Source organism: Ornithorhynchus anatinus, chromosome 2 (genome assembly GCF_004115215.2).
Source record: "Ornithorhynchus anatinus isolate Pmale09 chromosome 2, mOrnAna1.pri.v4, whole genome shotgun sequence".
In the NCBI taxonomy this organism is placed as follows: domain Eukaryota; kingdom Metazoa; phylum Chordata; class Mammalia; order Monotremata; family Ornithorhynchidae; genus Ornithorhynchus; species Ornithorhynchus anatinus.
This window is the reverse complement of record NC_041729.1, coordinates 136256554-136274741: the sequence shown is the minus strand read 5'-3', so window position 1 is coordinate 136274741 and position 18188 is coordinate 136256554. Positions and strand designations below refer to the sequence as shown.

The window sequence follows — 18188 nt, the reverse complement described above, 5'->3', positions numbered from 1 at the left end:
GCACCGTTCTAAGCGTTGGGATAGATCCAAAGTAATCAGATTGGACACAGCCCCTGTCCCACATGGGGCTCACAGTCTTAATCCCCATTTTACAGATGAGGGAACTGAGGCCCGGAGAAGTGAAGTGACTTACCCAAGGTCACACAGCAGACAAGCGGCAGAGCCGGGATTAGAACCCAGGTCCTTCCGACTCCTAGCCCCGGGCTCTATCCATTAGGCCATGCTGCTTCTCCGTGGCTCAGTGGAAAGAGCCCGGGCTTGGGAGTCAGAGGTCGCGGGTTCGAATCCCCGCTCTGCCCCTCGTCAGCTGTGTGACCGGGAGCAAGTCACTTCACTTCTCTGTGCCTCAGTGACCTCATCTGGAAAATGGGGATTAACTGGGAGCCTCACGTGGGGCAACCTGATGACTCTGTATCTACCCCAGCGCTTAGAACGGTGCTCGGCACAGAGTAAGCGCTTAACAAATACCAACATCATTATTCTCCCTTAAGCGCTTAGGTACTCTTCCCCCCCTTTTGTGGACATATCTTTATACTGTAATTTATTTTAATTGTCTGGGTCCCCTGCTAAACTGCAATCTCCTTGAGGGCAGAGAATGAGCCCACCTACTCTGTGGTACTCTCCCAGTAAGTGCCTAGTAAACACCACTCAGTCGGTCGACTGTATTTATTGAGCACCTGCTGTGTGCAGAGCATTGTTCTAAGGATCCGGGAGAGCACATGTTGATAATATAACAGGCACGTTTCCTACCCCCACCGACTTTACACTGATTGACTGAAGGGGGGCATAAATTCCACCACTGAAAATCAAATTTCCTCCACCACTCCGCCCCATCCCAACCACTCCCTGATCCCGGCTGAGCCTGGAGGAAAGTTGGTGCGGAGAGAAGCCGGGCGGAGTGGCAGTTTTTATTTTGCAGTTGAAAAGATGAGAGAAAATGAGAGATTCGGAAAAAAAAGCCAAAGAGCGAGGTAAGGCTCAATGACGTTTAATGCCACCTTCTGAGAAGAGTTTAAAATAATCCGTTCAAGAAAACATGCATCCATCCTTTGGAAGAGCTTTTTTATCGAGGGTGGTTCCCCAAAAAGGAAAGCTTCAAAAGAAATAAAGACGGTAAGCCCGTTGTGGGCGGGGAATGTGTCTACTAACTCTGTGATATTGTTGTACTGTGCTCTCTTAAGCGGCTAGAACAGTGCTCTGCACACAGTAAGCGCTCAATAAATGCCTTTGATCGATTTATTGACTGTCCGGAGCGTTGCCGGTTGGCCGGCGGGGCCGTGTCCGGTAAGCGCCGCCCTCCTCCTTGCGGCCCGGGTGGAAGAGGAAGAGGGAGTCTATATTCTCACCCCTTCCAGAGACACAGGCCTCCTCTGGCCTTCACACCGTTCATTCAATTCATTCATTCAATCGTATTTATTGAGCGCTTACTGTGTGCCGAGCGCTTGGAAAATACAATTCGGCAACGTATAGAGTCGACGACGGGCTCACAGTCTAGAAGGGGGGAGACAGACAACAAAACCAAACAAGTAGACAGGCGTCAATAGCATCAGAATCAATAAATCAGAGATAGGTACACCCGTCATTGATAAAAATAAATAGAATAATAAATACGTCCCTAAATACACGAGTGCTGTGGGGTGGGGGGAAGGGGTAGAGCAGAGAGAGGGAGTCGGGGCGACGGGGAGGGGAGGAGGAGCGGAGGAAAAGGGGGGCTCCGTCCGGGAAGGCTTTCGGTAGGGTGGGGGACCTGATTATCTTTGCTTTGCCTCTCTTTCTCTGGGCTAGTAATGTCTTCTCGCCCTCCCAAGTGCTTAGTACAGTGCTCTGCCCGGAGTAAGTGCTCGATAAACGCGGTTGATTGATTGTTTGATTCTCCCAGCTTGGCGGCCTCCCTCTGTCTTAGTTCCAGCTGTGTGGGGTGAGGCTACAGAGCTCCACCTCTCCCTCTGTCTCACCGAATTACCCAAGACCCCCCAAGATCCCGGAGCTGGGCGGCTCTACGATGTCACCTGTTCCAACCCTCTGTCTCCAAGCAGAGGGATCAATCGATCTTATTTATCGAGCGCTTACTCCATGCGGAGAACTATCAAGGTTCACTCCTGGGTCCTTTTCTATTCTCCATCTACACCCCCTCCCTTGGAGAACTCACGCGCTCCCGTGGCTTCAACTACCGTCTCTATGCGGACGCTACCCAAATCTCCGTCTCCGGCCCTGATCTCTCTCCCTCTCTGCAGCCTCGCATCTCCTCCTGCCTTCAAGACATCTCTACTGGGATGTCCTCCCGTCACCTCAAACTTAACATGTCCGTACATCACCCTGATTCTATTTATTTGCTATTGTTTTAATGAGATGTTCTTCCCCTCGACTCTATTTATCGCCATCGTTCTCATCTGTCCGTCTCCCCCGATTGAACCGTGAGCCCGTCGGAGGGCAGGGGCCGTCTCTATCTGTTGCCGATTTGTACGTTTCGAGCGCTTAGTACGGTGCTCTGCACATAGTAAGCGCTCCATAAATACTATTGAATGGATGAATGTCCAAAGCAGAACTCTTTATCTTCCCACCCAGATCCTGTCCTCCCCCTGGCTTTCCCATCACTGCAGATGACACCGCCATCCTTCCTGCCTCACAAGCCCGTAACCTTGGTGCTATCCTTGACGCGTCTCTCTCGGTCAACCCAAATATTCAGTCCGTCACCAAATCCTGTCAATCCCACCTTCACAGCATCGTTAAGATCCACCCTTTCCTCTCCATCCAAACTGCTACTATGTGAATACGATCTATCCCGTCTGGCTTACTGCGTCGGCCTCCTCGCTGACCTCCCGGCCTCCCGTCCCTCCCCACTCCAGTCCCTACTTCACTCTGCTGCCCGGATCGTTTTTCTACGAAAAAGTGCGGGACGTGTCACCCTACTCTTCAAAAAACTCCCGTGGTTGCCCATCCACCTCCATATTGAACAAAAACTCCTCACCGTTGGCTTTAAAAACAGTCCGTTACCTTGCCCCCTCCTACCTCACCTCACTTCTCTTCATCTATAATCCAGCCGGCACACTTCGTTTCTCTAGTACTAACCTTCTCACTGTGCCTCCATCTCTCCCGTCTCGCTGCCGACTTCTCTCCCACGTCCTGCCTCTGGCCTGGAACGCCCTCCCTCCTCAAATCCGATAAACAGTGACTCTCCCCCGGCTTCAAAGCCTTACTGAAGGCCCATCTCCTCCAAGAGGCCTTCCCAGACAGAGCCCCCGCTTTCCTCTTCTCCCACTCCCTTCTGCATCACCCTGACTTACTCCCTTTGTTCTTCCCCACTCGCAGCCCCACAGCACTTACGTACCTATTTCTAATTTAATTATACACATCGATGTCTGTCTCCACAGCGTGGCTCAGCGGAAAGAGCCCGGGCTTGGGAGTCGGAAGACGTGGGTTCTAATCCCGGCTCTGCCGCTGGTCGGCTGTGTGACTGTGGGCAAGTCACTTCACTTCTCTGGGCCTCAGTTCCCTCATCTGGAAAATGGAGATGAAGATTGTGAGCCCCACGTGGGACCACCTGATGACCTTGTATCTTCCCCCAGTGCTTAGAACAGTGCTTGGCACATAGTAAGTGCTTCACAAATACCGTTATTATTAGAGAAGCAGCGTGGCTCAGTGGAAAGAGCCCGGGCCTGGGAGTCAGAGGTCATGGGTTCGAATCCCGGCTCCGCCGCTTGTCAGCTGTGTGACTGTGGGCAAGTCACTTCACTTCTCTGAGCCTCAGTTCCCTCATCTGGAAATGGGGATGAAGACTGTGAGCCTCATGAGCTTCTCCGTGGAGAAGCAGCGTGGCTCAGTGGAAAGAGCCCGGGCTTGGGAGTCAGAGGTCATGGGTTCGAATCCAGGCTCCGCCGCTTGTCAGCTGTGTGACACGAGTCACTTCCCTTCTCTGTGCCTCAGTTACCTCATCTGTAAAACGGGGATTAACTGTGAGCCTCACGTGGGACAACCTGATTACCCTGCATCTACCCCAGCGCTTAGAACAGTGCTCTGCACATAGTAAGCGCTTAACAAATACCGACGTTATTATGATTATATGGGACGACCTGATGACCCTGTATCTCCCCCGGTGCTTAGAACAGTGCTCTGCACAGAGTAAGCGCTTAACAAATACCGACATTATTTTATTATTACTGTAAGCTCATTGTGGGCAGGGACTATGTCTGTTTATTGTTGTATTGTACTTAATACAGTGCTCTGCGCCCAGTCAGCGCTCAGGAAATATGATTGACTAAATGAACGTACATAAGGGAGGGGTGAATAAAGGGAGCGAATCAGGGAGACGCAGACGGCGTCCAAGAAAAGGAAATGAGGGTTGAGTCAGGGAAGGCCTTTTGGAGGAGACGTGCCTTCAGTTAGATTCTCCAGGACAAGATAGATACTTCCCGGTTTCCAACTTCACGGCTTGTTCTCAGGAGCTCGTTCCCATCCGTTGCCACTTCAGATGACCCGGCAGTTCTTCCAACCACAATCTCTCCTGCTTCAATCACTCGATCCATCAGTTGTATCTAGTGAGCGCTGACGGTGCGCAGTTCACTGCACTAAGCGTTTGGGAAAACAAAGGTAACCGAGTTGGGAGACGTATTCTCTGCCCACAGTGAGCTTAGGGCCTAGACGAGGAGACAGACATTAATATACAGAAATAAATTATGGACATTAGACTGTAAGCCCGTCAAAGGGCAGGGACCGTCTGTATCTGTTACCGATTTGTACATTCCAAGCGCTTAGTACAGTGCTCTGCACATAGGAAGTGCTCAATAAATACTACTGAATGAATGAATATGGACCTAAGTGATGTGGGGCAGGGGGTGGGGTGAGTAAAGGGTGCTGATCCTGATGATAAAATTATGAAACTGTGGCCAGTGTTTTTCTCCACGCTCTTTGGCCTGATTTTAAATTGCAGATAGGAGGCTGCTCAGTAGTTCTTTAGGAATCTCCAGAACTTGTTGGACGAGAAATTGTGTTTCCACTCCTCCTGGAGCCTCCTCTCCTCTGCCCGAGTCTTCCCAACCTCCCCGGGGGTCGGGTGAGGGGGAAACAGCCCCACCGTTCTGGAAGAGATGGCCCCCCCCTTCCCAACCCTCTACCTCTGCCCTGCCCTAACTCTCTCCCTTACCCCCTTTAAGGAGTAAGGACGTTGAAGTGCGACCCTGGGAGTCAGAAGGACCTGGGTTCTAATCCCGTCTCTGCCACTTGTCTGCTGTGTGACCTTGAGCAAGTCACTTCACTTCTCTGTGCCTCGGTTACCTCATCTGTAAAATGGGGATTAGCTGTGAGCCTCACCTGGACAACTTGATTACCCTGTATCTACCCCAGCGCTTAGAACAGTGTTCTGCACATAGTAAGCGCTTAACAAATACCAACATTATTACTTCACTTCTCTGGGCCTCAGTCGCCTCAACCGTAAATTGGGGATTAAGACTGTGAGCCCCTTGTGGGACGGGGGCTGCGTCCAACCCGATGATCTTGTGTCTACCTCAGCGCTTAGAACAGTGCCCGGCACATGGTAAGCGCTTAACAAATACCACAACGATTGTTATTGTGGCCGTCGAGGCCCGGGTGACCGGCCTGGTTGATCAAACGACGCGACGGCATTGCCGGCTCTCAGTTATCAGGGCCACGGCAGGGCAACGGACCACTAGCGAGCGCAAGTCAGGACCTTTCCTCTTCTTCCGCTCCCTTCTCCGTCGCCCTGCCTTGCTTCCTTTGTTCTTCCCCCTTCCCAGCCCCACAGCACTTGTGTACACATCTGTAATTTATTTGTGTGTCTTCATGTCTGCCTCTCCCCTTCTAAGCTGTAAGCTTGTTGTGGGCAGGGAATGTCTCCGTTTCTTGTCGTATTGTACTCTCCCAAGTGCTTAGTACAGTGCTCGGCACCTAGTAGGTGCTCAATAAATAAGAAAGAAAGAGAGAGAGAGAGAGAGAGAAAGGAAGAGAGAAAGGAAGAGAGACAGAGAAAGAAGGAAAGAAAGAAGGAAGGAAGGAAAGAAGGAAGGAAAGAAAGAAGGAAAGAAAGAAGGAAGGAAGGAAGGAAAGAAAGAAAGAAGGAAAGAAAGAAGGAAGGAAGGAAGGAAGGAAGGAAGGAAGGAAGGAAGGAAGGAAGGAAGGAAGGAAGGAAGGAAGGAAGGAAGGAAGGGAAGGAAGGAAGGGAAGGAAGGAAGGAAGGGAAGAAAAGAAAGAAAGAAGGAAAGAAGGAAAGAAAGAAAGAAAGAAAGAAAGAAAGAAAGAAAGAAAGAAAGAAAGAAAGAAAGAAAGAAAGAAAGAAAGAGAGAAAGAGAGAAAGAGAGAAAGAAAGAAAGGAGCAGCAAAAGGTTCAGGAGAGACCCTCGGTCAGTTGGCCCCAAGAGGGGTGACCCGAAACTCTATCTAGGGCTCGGATGGACACGGCCCGCAGTGGGGAGGGAAGGGGACTCCTCCAAGCGTTGGGGTAGGGAGTGGGGGCCGCAGCTGGGTCTCGGGCACTCCGCCAACCCACTGGCCTTCTGGACCCAGGTTACAGGCATTCCTGCCCCAGCTCAGGTCAAGTCAAAGGGAATTTGGCTGCGGGGGAACTGGAATTTGGACAAATGGGCTCCTTTGTTGGAGAGGGAGGCCATGGGGGCTCCTACTGGGGAAAACTGGGGGTTGGAAATGGAGGAATTTCTCTGAGAACTCACCTCCTCCAAGAGGCCTTCCCAGACTGAGCTTCCCCTTTTCCCTCTGCTCCCTCTCTGCCCCGCCTTCACCTCCCCTCAGCTAAGCCCCCTTTCCCCCCTTTCCCTCTGCTCCTCCCCCTCTCCCTTCCCCTCCCCTCAGCACTGTGCTCGTCCGCTCATTTATATGTATTTTTATTACCCTATTTATTTGTTAACGAGATGTACATCCCCTTGATTCTATTTATTGCTATTGCTTTTGTCTGTCTCCCCCGATTAGACTGTAAGCCCGTCAGTGGACAGCAATTGTCTCTATTGGTGCTGAATTGTCCATTCCAAGCGCTTAGTACAGTGCTCTGCACATAGTAAGCGCTCAATAAATACTACTGAATGAAGGAATGGATGAGTGACATATTGGCCATCCAGCTGGGACATCTTTTTGCCCCAGTTTGACTCCTCAGGCCAATATGGTCTCCATCCTGGAAGGAAGAGTCAATGCATTTATTGAGCGCCTACTGTATGCGGACCCCCGGAGAAGCAGCATGGCGCAGCAGATAGAGCGCGGCCCTGGGAGTCAGAAGGTCATGGATTTTAACCCCGGTTCCGCCACGGGTCTGCTGTGTGACCTTGGGCAAGTCATTTCACTTCTTTGGGCCTCAGTTACTTCATCTGTTAAATGGAAATGGAGACCGTGAGCCCCACGTGGGACAGATACTGTGCCCAACCCGATTTCTCCTATCCACCCCGGCGCTTAGAACGGTGCTAGGCATATAGTAAGCGCTTAACAAATACCATAATTATGATTATTTCCAAGTGCCTGGGAAAGTGTGATATAATAATAATGATCATCGTGGTCCTCGTTAAACACTTACTAGGTACCAGGCACCATTTTAAGCTCAGAGGCGGATACAAGCAGTTCAGGCTGGACATAGTCCCCGTCCCATGGGGCTCACGATCTTAATCCCTGTTTCACAGACGAGGTGACTGAGACCCAGAGAAGTTAAGTGACTTGCCCGAGGTCACACAACAGAGATGTGGCAGAGCGGGGATCAGAACCCAGATCCTTATGACTCTCGGGCCCGTTCTTTATCCGCTAGGTCTTGGAGTTGGTAGATAAGGTCCTTGTGGACAGGGATCCCTTGTCCATAAAGGGAAACAGGCACTAAAATAAATTACAGATAGAGGAAATAGCAACATATAAGGATGTTTCTATAAGTTCACTCAATGGTATTTATTCGATAGTATTTATTCAGCGCTTACTATGTGCAGAGCACTATACTAAGCGCTCGGAATGTACAAATCGGTAACAGATAGAGACAGTCCCTGCCCTTTGACGGGCTTACGGTCTGATCGGGGGAGACGGACGGACGAGAACAGTGGCGATAAATAGAATCGAGGGGATGAACATCTCATTAAAACAATACCAGATAAATAGAATCGAGGTGATGTACAGCTCATTAACAAAATAAATAGGGTAATGAGCGCCGTGAGGCTGAGGTTGAGGAATGATAGAGGAAGACCGAATGGCTGCTTCGGCACCAGATGTTTCTGGAATAGGATCACTGACTGAAAATATTTCCTGTTGAGGCCCATCTTAGGGTATCTTCAGGGGATCACACTGTTCCCTTTGACCTCAGACCTGGAAATGCTATTCCCAGACAGGTAAACGCAGCCTTCAAATTATAGTACTTAGTTGTGGAATCCAAAGTGATGAGCAGATCGGGAAGCAGCATGGCCTAGAGGAAAGAGCACGGGCTTGGGAGTCAGAGGACCTGGGTTCCAATCCCTGCTCTGTCCCTGCCTGCTGTGTGACCTCGGACCAGTCACTTAACTTCTCCAAGCCTCAGTGTCCTCATCTGTGAAATGGGGATTCAACACTCACCCTCCCTCCTACTTACACTGTGAGCCCTAAGTGGGACAGGGACCGTGTCCGATCCGGTTAACTTAGAACAGCGTTCGATACACAGTAAGCGCTTACGTACTATAAAAGCAGCCTTGGAGCTGGTACCGAAAACTCACCACGTCCTGCCTTTCGATCGTCATTCCCAATCCCCGGGTCGCTGAAGATCTCTCAGGTCACTAAGAACAAGTCAAGGGAAATTGGTTTAAAGAGAGATTTTGGTGAAGGTCGGACTTGACGCTCATGCAGTCATTTCCACCTGAAAAGAGCCGTCGGTCGATCGATCGATCAACGTATTTATTGAGCTCCTCCTATGGGCAGAGCACTGTACTAAGCGTTCGGGAGAGTGCAACGCAAAAGAGTCAGCACTCACGTCCCCTGCCCATAATGAGCTTACAGTTTAGAGGGGGAGACGGAGATTAACGCGAATGAATAATTTATAAGTAATTAGCCTATAAATCAGTTCCACCCCACTTTGGATGACTTTTACATAATTCAACTCTGCCGATACACCAGCTCAACTTTTCATAATCGCCGTGGGGTCGATTCCATCCCTCTTCCTGCCGTCTCAACAGATCTCTCCCCGCTTCGGCCTCAGTTTGGATAGGGAACAGCTGGTGACCTCCGTATTGAGATCCCACCCGTCCCCTCCCTCACCCAGTCCTTTCTGTCTCTCTCCTGAACGGCAGAGTCGGAATGGGGAAGCTTTAGAGGCCGAGTCCCCAAGATTCGACCCGATATCATGAGGAAAACCGTGGCAAGGTGAAAGGGAAGGCGGAGAAAATGAAGAAACGGTAATTATGCGGGTCTGAACTGTAACATAAGGAAAAAGTTCTCTTCTCTGGGGAAATGATTCCTGCCCTGTAACTCTTCCCCATTCTCTAGGTCCCGTTTACCCCCTTAGGCACCGAAGCAGCATAGCCTAATGGATGGCTCAGTGGAAAGAGCCCGGGGCTTCGGAGTCAGAGGTCATGGGTTCGACCCCCGGCTCCGCCACTCGTCAGCTGTGTGACTGTGGGCGAGTCACTTCACTTCTCTGGGCCTCAGTGACCTCATCTGGAAAATGGGGATTAACTGGGAGCCTCACGTGGACGACCTGATTACCCTGAATCCACCCCAGCGCTTAGAGCAGTGCTCTGCACATAGTAAGCGCTTAACAAATACCAACATTATTATTCCGTAAATGCCAACCTGCTTTCTGTACCTCTGTTTCATCGATCTTGCCACCCACGTCCAGCCTCTCACCTGCAACTCCCTCCCCTTTCGTATACGACAGACGACCACTCTTCCCCTTTAAAGCCTTATTAAAATCACATCTCCTCCAGGAGGCCTTCCCTGATTAAGCCCCCTTTCCCTTCTGCATTGTCTTTGTCCTTGTATCGGTACACTTTTAGAGAAGGAGCGTGGCTCAATGGACAGAGCCCGGGCTTGGGAGTCAGAGGTTATGGGTTCGAATCCCGGCTCGGCCCCTCGTCGGCTGTGTGACTGTGGGCAAGTCGCTTCACTTCTCTGGGCCTCACTTACCTCATCTGTAAAATGGGGATTAAAACTGGGAGCCCCACGTGGGACAAGCTGATGACCCTGTATCTCTCCCAGCGCTTAGAACAGTGCTGTGCACATAGTAAGTGCTTAATAAATGCCAACAATATTATCATTTAAGGTCTCGATATTTACCCACCCTCAGCCTCACAGCACTTATATCCAGGTCTATAATTTATTTTAATGTCCATCTCCCCCTCCGGGCTGTAAGGTCCTCGTATTCAGGGATCACGTCCTCCGACTCTGTTGTACCGAACAGCAGCTTGGCCTAGCGGATGGAGCACGGGCCTGGGAGGCAGAAGAACTTGTGTTCTAATCCCGGCTCTGCCGTGTGACCTTGAGCAAGTCACTTCACTTCTCTGTGCCTCGGTTGCATGGCTCAGTGGAAAGAGCCCGGGCTTGGGAGTCAGAGGTCATGGGTTTGAATCCCTGCTCCGCCACTCGTCAGCTGTGTGACTGTGGGCAAGTCACTTCACTTCTCTGGGCCTCAGTGACCTCATCTGGAAAATGGGGATTAACTGTGATCCTCACGTGGGACAACCCGATGACCCTGTATCTCCCCCAGTGCTCAGAGCAGTGCTTGGCACACAGTAAGCGCTTAACAAATACCAATATTACGATTATTATTGTTATTATCTGTCTAATGAGGATTAAGACTGTGAACCCCATGGGGTACAGGGACTGTGTCCAACCTGATTAGCTTGGAACAGCGCTCGACCCATAGAAAGCGCTTAACAAGTGCGATCGTCGTCATTATTCTCGTCCTGAATTCTCCCAAGTACTTAGTACAGTGTTCGGCACACCGTAAGCAATCAGTAAACACAATTGATTGTTAATGGTAATAATAATAATTATTAGACCCCAGGAACTAAAGTAAATGGGTATTTACTGAGTGCTCACTGTGCGCAGAACACTTTAATAAGCGCTCGGGAGAGTACCACAGAGGGTTCCCTGCCCACGGCGAGCTTACGGTCTAGAGTCTGTCTCGCATGGGGCTCACGGTTTTAAACCCTATTTTCCAGATGAGGTAACTGAGGCACAGAGAAGTGAAGTGACTTGCCCAAGGTCACAAAGCAGGCAAGTGGCGGAGCCGGGACCGGAACCCACATCCTCCGACTCCCAAGCCCGTGCTCTTACCACTAGGTCATGCCGCTTCAGCCAATCAATCGGTGCTATTTATTGAGTGCTTTCTGTGTACAGAGCACTGTAATAAGAATGGTATTTGTTATGTGCTTATTTATGTGCCAAGCACTGTTCTAAGCGCTGGGGTAGTTACAAGGTAATCAGGTTGTCCCATGTGGGGCTCACAGTCTTCATCCCCATTTTACAGAGGAGGTGAGGCACAGAGAAGTGAAGTGGCTTGTCCGAGGTCACACAGCAGACAAGTGGCGGAGCTGGAATTAGAACTCATGACCTTTTGACTGTTTAATGAGATGTACATCACCCTGATTCTATTTAGTTGCCACTGTTTTTATGAGATGTTCTTCCCCTTGACTCTATTTATTGCCATCGTTCTTGTCTGTCTGTCCGATTAGACCGTGAGCCCGTCAAAGGGCAGGGACCGTCTCTATCTGTTGCCGACTGGTACATTCCAAGCGCTTAGTACAGTGCTCTGCACATAGTAAGCGCTCAATAAATACTACTGAATGAATGAATGAATGAATGAATGAACGGGCTTATCTGCATGGTGCTTTCCCCTCAAGGGCTGGATGGGTGTTGCGAGTGAGATGTACCCAGACAGGCTCTGGGTTCAAGAAAAATGCCCTCTAAAAAGTATATAAAATTAAGTATGTACCCAATTGGCTTCCATTTTCCAATTTGAGAAGCGGCGTGGCTAAGTGGAAAGAGCACAGGCTTGGGAGCCGGAGGACCTGAGTTCTAATCCCGGCTCTGCCACGTGCTAGCAGTGTGACCTTGGGTAAGTCACTTCGCTTTTCTTTGCCTCACTTACCTCATCTGTAAAATGGGGGTGAAGACTGTGCACCTTATGGGGGACAGACTCTAGACCGTCAGCTTGCTGTGGGCAATTCAATTTGATTCAGTCGTATTTATTGAGCGCTTATAGGGTGCAAAGCACTGTACTAAGCGCTTGGGAGAGTACAATATAAGGAAACATGTCTACCCACTCTGTTACAGTGTACTCTTCCAAGTGCCTAGTACAGTGTTCCGTCCATAGTAAGTGCTCAGTAAACATGATTGAATGAGAGGACGGGGACTCTGTTCCATCCGATTATCTCGTAATAATAATAACGTTGGTATTTGTTAAGCGCTTACTATGTGCAGAGCACCGTTCTAAGCGCTGGGGGAGACACAGGTTCATCAGGTTGTCCCATATGAGGCTCACAGTCTTCATCCCCATTTTACAGATGAGGTAACTGAGGCACAGAGAAGTAAAGTGACTTGCCCACAGTCACCCAGCTGACAAGTGGCAGAGCCGGCATTCGAACCCATGACCTCCGACTCCCAAGCCCGGGCTCTTTCCACTGAGCCACGCTGCTTCTCTCGTATCTACCCCCCAGTGCTTAGTACAGCGCCAGGTGCTTAACAAATACTACCAGCTAAAATAAAAGTCACTGTCGGTGAAATTTACCCCGGGGGATCAGGCGTGGCGGGGCAAGTGGCTGCGGGATTGACGCCACCCTGACGACCACAAAAACAATCCCTCGTTGTGCTCGTCGCGTTTGCTTTTCGCAGCGCTCGCTGTCTGTCCGGGGTTTGCGTCTCCGTCTTGCAACACAACCTGTGAGTCAGTGGTGTCACGGGAACCGTGGGTCTATAACGCGCGAGACGTAGTAGGAAAGCATCCTGTGCTCACGTGCACGGCATAAATAATTGTAATTATAATGTGAGGAGACCAGGGGACTGATGAGTGCTGTTTAGTTCCCCGTGGTTCAAATCAAACCCTTCAGGTAACCGAACTAGTTTAGCCGTTCGCTGAATGGATGGGAAAGAGAAGCGCGTGGCCTAGTGGATAGAGCCCGGGCCTGGGAGGCAGAAGGACCTGGGTTCTAATCCCAGGTCCGACACTTGTCTGCTGTGTGACCTCGGACAAGTCACCTCACTTCTCCATGCCTCAGTTCCCTCACCTTCACTGCTCCATGCGTCAGTTCCCTCATCTGGAAAATGGCGCCGAAGACTTGGGGCCCCACGTGGGACAAGAACTGGGTCCAACCCGATTAGCTTGTACCTACTCCAGCGCTTAGGACGGCTCCTGGGACGTAGTAAGCGCTTAAAGAATACCGTTAAAAGAGTGCCTCTAATGAGAGCATGTATTTTTCTTCTCGTCACACCTCCCGTGTTGACATCATTCTTTCCCTGGGGGAGCTAAGCCTTCTCCATCCCCCCCAAGGAGAGCCACCGGAGCTCGCCTCCTCCAAGAGGCCTTCCCAGACTGAGCTCCCCTTTTCCGTCTGCTCCCTCTACCCTCCCTTCACCTCTCCGCAGCTAAACCCTCTTCTCCCCCATTTCCCTCTGCTCCTCCCCCTCTCCCTTCCCCTCCCCTCAGCGCCGCGCTCGTCCGCTCAACTGTATATATCTTCATCACCCTGTTTATTTTGTTAATGAGACGGACATCGCCTCGATTCTATTTATCTGCCGATGTTTCAACGAGATGTTCATCCCCTCGGTTCTACTTATCGTTATCGTTCTCGTCCGTCCGTCTCCCCCGATTAGACCGTGAGCCCGTCGAAGGGCAGGGATTGTCTCTATCTGTTACCCATCTGTACGTTCCAAGCGCTTAGTCCAGTGCTCTGCAGGTAGTAAGCGCTCAATAAATACTATCGAATGAATGAATGAATGGAGCCGTAATGTTCCTTTTCTGCTCAGGTTTTGGCTAGAAGGTCGGAATGTTCTTCTGACGGTGGGAGCCCCTTTCGGCCTGCTTCTTCGTCCGTGTGCGGATGAGCTCCTGGGTGCGGCCTCGGTCAGTCGGTTGTATTTATTGAGCACCCGCTCTATGCTGAGCGCTGTACTGAGCGCTTGGGAGAGTACAATGTAACGGTAAATAGGCTTCTAATCTCAGCTCTGCTACTTGTTTGCTGGGTAACCTCGGGCAAGTCACTTTGCTTCTCTGTGCCTCAGTCACCTCATCTCTAAAATGGGGATTGAGTCCGTCAGCCCCACGTGGCATAGGGAGGATTTGCTTGTATCCGCCCTAGTGCTTAGTATTGTGGTATTTGTTAAGCGCTTACTATGTGTTCTAATCCCCGCTCCGCCACCGATCAGCCGTGTGACTTTGGGCAGGTCACTTGACTTCTCTGTGCCTGAGTTACCTCATCTGTAGAATGGGGATTAAGACTGCGAGCCCCATGCGGGACAACCCGATTACCTTGTATCTTCCCCAGAACGGTGTTTGGCACATAGTAAGCGCTTAGGAAATGCCATTATTTTTATTATTATTGTGTGTCGGGCCTTATGCGTCAGGTCCTGTACTAAGCACTGGGGTGGATACGAGCAGATTTTGTTGGACACAGTCCCCGTTCCCTGTGGGACTCTCGGTCTCAATCCCCATTTTACCGACGGGGGAACTGAGGCCCAGAGAAGTGAAGTGACTCACCCAAGGTCACACAGCAAACGAGGGGCAGAGCTAGGATCAGAACCCATGACCTTCTGACTCCCAGGCACATGCTCTATCCACTACACCATGCTGTTTCTCTAAAATCTAGGGCTTTCAAGGATCTCGCCATCCAATGGGGGAGACATACCCCAGGAGAGATAATAGGTGGGAGGAAAAAGCAAAAAGTACGTGAGTTAATCCCCTCTCAGGGTGGCACCTGGAGAGTTTCCAGTCCTCTACCAGTCTCGATTATGGGAGGGAGAGCCAAGCGGAGGCCTGTCCGTTCCATTCCTAGCTTGCGCAGGGGCTAGCGAGTGGAAGGCCATCAGCTACAAGTCAAAACTCACCGGTGCTGGGCAGCAGAGGCGTGGGAGAGAGCCGAGGGCGGAGATTCTAGTTTGCTGGGCGGAAGGAGGCAACGGTAAACCGCTTCTGTATTTATACCAAGAAAACTCTCCGGATCCACCACCAGAAAGATGGCAGATGGAGAGCAAGGCGTTCTGGGAGAGATGCGTCCACGGCGTCGCGTTGGGTCGGAGACGACTCGACGGCATAAGACGAGGTGTGAGTTAATGTTTAAGTAATAGGATATGTAAACTCCTTATGAGCAAGGATGGCCTCTACCAACTCTGTGTCCAAGCTGATTAACATTTATCAGGAACATTAAGGACTTAACAAATACCGTAATTATTATAATGTATCGGCCCCAGCTTTTAGAATAATAATAATGCTTTATTATTATTCTAAAAGCTGGGGCCGATACATTATAATAATGTAAATAATGTTGGTATTTGTTCAGCGCTTACTATGTGCAGAGCACTGTTCTAAGCGCTGGGGGAGATACAGGGTCATCAGGTTGTCCCCCGCGAGGCTCATAGCCTTCATCTCCATTTTCCAGATGAGGGAACTGAGGCCCAGAGAAGTGAAGCGACTTGCCCACAGTCACACAGCTGCTACGTGGCAGAGCCGGGATTCGAACCCATGACCTCTGACTCCCAAGCCCGGACCCTTTCCACTGAGCCACGCTGCTTCTCTAGGCCTCGGCCCAAAGTAAGCGCTTCACAAGTACCATAATTATTCTTACTTATTGGATCGTCCTTTCCCAGGTGCTTAGCATGCTGTAAGCCCGGTAACTGCTCAATAACTGCCATTATTGATAAACTGATTGATAAGATGTACCAAACTGCTATGAGAGGTGGTGGATGCTTAAAGTCATTAGGTGGCCATATAAGGCGATCCTCACGTGAAACGGGGACTGTGTCTGGCCTGATTAACTCGTACCGACTTCAGTGCTTAGAACCGTGCTTGTCACCTAGTAAAGGCTTAGCAAATGCCATGGTAATATTCATCCATTCAGTCGTATTTATTAAACACTTACCGTGTGTACAGCACCGTACTAAGTGCTTGGGAGAGCAAAATAAGCCCACATCCTACCTCGGGCCTGGAACGCCCTCCCTCCTCAAATCCGCCAAACTAGCCCACTTCCCCCCATCAAAGCCCTCCTGAAAGCCCACCTCCTCCAGGAGGCCTTCCCAGACCGAGCCCCCCGTTTCCTCTGCTCCCCCTCTCCTCCCCATCGCCCCGACTCCCTCCCTCTGCCCTACCCCTCTCCCCTCCCCACAGCACTTGTGTATATTTGTATATATTATTTATTACTCTATTTTATTAATGATGCGTATATCTATATGATTCTATTTATTCATTCATTCAATAGTATTTATTGAGTGCTTACTGTGTGCAGAGCATTTATCTATTCTGATGGTACTGATCCCTGCCTACTTGTTTTGTTGTCTGTCTCCCCCTTCTAGCCCCTTGTTGGGCTATAATTCTATTTAGTTTTATTAATGATGTTTCTATAGCTATAATTCTATTTATTTATAACGACGCCACTGATGCCCATCTACTTGTTTCGACGTCTGTCTCTTCCCTTCTAGACTGTGAGCCCGTCGTGGGCAGGGATTGATTCTATTTGTTGCAGAATTGTACGTTCCAAGCACTCAGTACCGTGCCCCGCACACAGTAAGCGCTCGAAACATACAATCGAATCGAATACGACAGTAAACAGACCGCCCACAGCGAGCTTACAATCTAATACTAGTACTAGTAATGAGACGAGGAGGTTAGAAATTAGCCAGGGAAAGCGATTTTCAGAAGGGCTTTAAAAAGAAGGGGAGCTGTGATCTTTTGAATTTGAAGCGGGAGGGAGTTCCAGGCAAACGAGAGGAGGGAAAGTCGAGGAAGAGACGCAGTACGTTTGGCTTGGGGACGGGGAGGGGAAGGGTCCCGGAGCGATTCTATAACCCCCAGGTAAGTCCTTGAGACCTAAGATGATCCCCGTGGATTCTACCTTCCCGGTACATTCATTCAACCGTATTTATTGAGCGCTTTCTGTATGCAGAGCACTCTACTAAACACTGGGGAAAGCACGATTCAGCGATAAACGGCCATTCCCTGCCCTCAGGGCGCTTACAGTCTAGGGAGGGAGGTGACAGACGTCAATACAGAGGAGATTGAGCAAGTGAACTGTAGAACCTAGAATCGATCAAGCCATCGTATTTGCTGAGCGCTTACTATGCGCAGAGCACTGTAGGCTAGCCCTTGGGAGAATACAACATAACAGAGGTGGCTATCACATTCCCTGACAGTCCTAGGTTCTCTGTGCCGCATAAAGATGGATAAAGAGGTCAGCTGGTTTTTTTCTAGGTCACTTCAGCCCCTACTTTGGGCTCTTGGAACATCACCAACCCAAATGGGTGCTTAATGTGAAAATATTTGCAATTAATCACATTTATTGAGCACCGACGGCGTGCGGAGCACTGCACTAAGCCGCTGCTGCTGCTGAGCTGATAGAGCTCATCTGAAACCACACTGGTCCGAGGATTTCCGCAAGCGGAGTTTTATTCATTCAATTGCGTTTATCGAGCGCTTACGGCGCGCGAAGCACTGTCCCCCCGTACGTTAGTGATGCACACCTTTGTACCAGCAGCGTGGCTCAGTGGAAAGAGCCCGGGCTTGGGAGTCAGAGGTCATGGATTCGAATCCCGGCTCTGCCACTTGGCACCTGTGGGCGAGTCACTTCACTTCTCTGGGCCTCAGTTCCCTCATCTGGAAAATGGGGATCAACTGCGAGCCTCACGTGGGACAACCTGATTCCCCTGTATCTGCCCCAGCGCTTAGAACGGTGCTCTGCACGTAGTAAGCGCTTAACAAATACCAACATTATTACTACTATTCTCCCTCCGCACTCCAGCTCGCAGCCTTTGCTTCTCCCCAAGCAAACTAACCACATCTCGTTTTCAGCTCTCCCTTCTTCAACCACGGCTCAAGGCATCCCCCCCTGCCTAGAACTCCCTTTTCTCTCAAATCCACCAAAGTCCCCACCTTCGAAACCTCTGCAGATCATCTTCTCGGAGAGGCGTTCCCCAATTAATCCTCACTCTCAGGGCCCCGTCACCGCAGCGGCCCCCTCAGCGCGGCCGCGCATTTCTGTGCGTCTATTTGGTAGGTCTCGAGGTGGGTGGTCGGAACAAGCGTCTTC

At 50.4% G+C, this 18188-nt stretch overlaps 1 non-coding gene across 1 annotated transcript; it reads left to right on the top strand.

Moving 5' to 3' along the window:
* The first annotated feature begins 14849 nt into the window (after positions 1–14849).
* On the top strand, positions 14850–14987 carry LOC114809946. Its single transcript, XR_003757717.1, has one exon. It is a non-coding gene; the product is annotated as a small nucleolar RNA SNORA7 (small nucleolar RNA).
* Positions 14988–18188: the final 3201 nt, after the last annotated feature.